The sequence below is a fragment of the Amphimedon queenslandica genome, unplaced genomic scaffold, assembly GCF_000090795.2.
Source record: "Amphimedon queenslandica unplaced genomic scaffold, v1.1 AMPQUscaffold_12001, whole genome shotgun sequence".
In the NCBI taxonomy this organism is placed as follows: domain Eukaryota; kingdom Metazoa; phylum Porifera; class Demospongiae; order Haplosclerida; family Niphatidae; genus Amphimedon; species Amphimedon queenslandica.
The window spans coordinates 1-3190 of record NW_003547760.1 but is presented as its reverse complement, the minus strand read 5'-3'; positions in this window follow the sequence as shown (position 1 = coordinate 3190).

The window sequence follows — 3190 nt, the reverse complement described above, 5'->3', positions numbered from 1 at the left end:
CTGTAGGAAGATGGTGAATAGTGATACTATATGCATGCTTATGTACCTGTCTCCACAATCATATAAAAGATCAACTCTTAATATTTCAGTTTGTCCTGTCAGTACATCAAGCTCTACTTCAGTCACTGTGGTCCCATAAGCATTATAGGCAGCAAATAACTCATTAGTAGCAAACTCACTGCGGAGTTATATCAGGCTAAAATCAGGTAGGGATACAATCCATTGCTTACTAGTGTTTCTCTGAGAGGTCTATTCCACTGGAGAAAGCTTTTTGTACTATTTGTAGCCAGGTGGGATCAGACACACCATCTGCTATCAATCCTTCCTTCACTTTATCAAGTCTTTGCTTTAACGACTGGCAGGCTAACAGTGCACCCTGTAGAAATTAATAGAAATACAGTAAAATTTCTATTATTATGGTCAAAGTACATGTAGATCTACTCTTGTTATGGTACAATTAAGGTAATATCTTTATAATAGAAATGCAGCGGTAAAATTTTGCCTGACTAAAAGTACTGCGTAATGGTAAAATTATTATAATTTTTTACATTATTAATGTACATTGTGAATGACATACTTTACAGTTGATCTCACTGGTAACACTACCACCAGTTGTAGTGTTGTTGGGGCTTGTGAATGTATTAGTAGGTACAACAGTAACTGAGCTCAATGGAATACCAAGAGTACTGGCAGTGACCTGTGCAACCTTCACAAAAAGAACATTGTAAGTTAATTTTTAATACATTCATTCTATTTTTGATTTTATAACATTATTACCATATAGTGGCAATCTAATTTTCATGGATTTCCCATTTTTCAAAATTTACAAATTATGACACAAAAATAAAATGCGCAAAGATAAACTTAATACGCCCAAAAATAGGAAATCACAAAAATTAAAGCCACAAAATAGATTTTGAATGAATCAGCAAAATTTTTGGGCCATAAAAATATTCCACTATACGGTATTATAGTATTTATTGTACTTTATTTTTAAAACTTACTTTAGTGTTAATTCCTTGTCCTATCTCAACTCCTCCATGTACAACAGAGACTGATCCATCACCAGAATACACACTAACCAATACAGTGCTATTAGTCCCATTCCATTCTAGACCATATCTCAATGGGACCACAGACAACCCTCTCTTCCTCCATCTGTTAGCCTACAGGAAATGTGTTATTAAATCATATACTGAGTGTTGTAAGTGTTTTATTCAGTGTTACTTTGTTAAAGTCTGAGATTTTGTCTTTTCTAGCCTGGACATCTGCGGTCTTCATCATTTCTATGAGAGTTAAATATTCTGTAAGTTACAGCACAAGAGAAGAAGATCTTGATTGTACATGTATCGGTATCCAGTTTTATGTGCATGCGTAAACTTACGTTGCCAGAGGTCATCAATATTGCAGTATGTCAAAGCCTGTCCCTTTGGTGGGAATGACTGCAAAAGGGAGAGAGAGACAGAGAGAGACACAGACAGAGAGAGACAGAGAAAGAAAGAGGAAGGGAGAAAAAAGATACATTTAAGATACAGCAAAAGGCAAAGAGAAAAAGAAAAAAATGGTAATAGCTTACCAGAAGAGAAATGTCTCCTTTCTTGTAAAAGTTGGCATGCTTGAATTCCTCGACATCCATGCCTATCTTGGTAGCTACATCATCCAGTAGTGACTCAATAATGAACACACCAGGCAGATACCCTAACGATACAGTTACCAATGAATGCTATTAGTTACAGTGAGTGGATTTCGAAGCTGAAAATACTGTATACGTCATATATTTTGTGAGTGCAAAATTTTATTTTTGCAAAGGAAAATTTTGTGATTTTAATGTAATTACCACACCTACTACGATCAGCATGCTATTGTGCGGGTTTTAACTTCGTGAAATTTAATCCCCACAAATTATATGGCATATAGAGTACAAAAAAATGACATTTCCAGCAAAATTCATTACAAAATTAGTACATAATATTGTTTTAGTATGTTCGTATGTATTTTGGTGCCTGTAAATTCTCACCAGGTGCCCTAGTATAAGTATTACTGGGAGTGTGTGTTCTGCAGGTAGTCTGTGTTATCGACCAATTAGAACAGTTGTAAGCTACAATAAGAAAGAAGACATACATGTACATTGTAATTATTGTACTACCATATAGCGCAAAATTTTTGAGGGCTGTAAATTTTGCAGATTTGCCTAAAGATCTATTTCACAGATTACATCTTCGTGAATTTATGCCTCCTGCCATCTTGTACCATAATAATTTGATAGTAATTTCTGCAAATCTTTAAAAATCATGAAATCCATGAAATTTACAGCACTTGAAAATTTTGCACTATACAGTATGGCATATACATGTAGGTACATACTGTTATCAAGGTTCCTTAGTGCATAAGGTAAGTAGGAGTCATTGCTACTGCAGCCAGCATCAGTGAACACATCAATTTTAATCCCATTTAGAACCCCAGCCTTAGTACAACCAACCTGTGAGAGAAAAAGGGAAGAGATGATTATGTACATGTATCTACATGTAGTAGGGGAGAGGTCTTACAGTGTATTTGGCATAGTAAGGATATCTCTTCCCAACCATTTTCATGTTAGACTCAAGATCCATGTGTAGCCTCACTGGCCTGTAAATTACATGTATGTAGTCATTAAGTATAATTGTTATCAAACTAATAGAGGTGGGCGATACGATACCAAAGTACTCATATATCTGATACCAGGCCTTCAATACCAAGTACTCGATACCAAATCCTGGTATCGAGTAGTAAGTAACCACGCCCCACCACACCTATTTTTGACATCATACTTATGGCCACACCCTTTAATAATTACAAAATGGCAGCTTATTTCTCTTCATTTTTATTAATAACTAATTATAATTTATTTGTTCATGCGCAGTAGCTGACTACTCATTCACTACTCGATACAATCAATACTGAGACTCAGAATACTTGGTATCGGTATCGATTCAAAATTTCTGGTATCGCCCACCTCTACAAACTAACCCTAAAGCCATTTTATTAATAATTTATGAAAAGTGGTAAGAGCATCTACATGTATCAGTTGTGGGTCAATAATTTTTACCAGATATATGCATGTGGTGAGCCTGTTTTTCTTATAATGTGTAGGCTGGCAAGCACATTGAGTCATGTTTACTCTACATTGCTTGCTTCATGCAAACACTATATG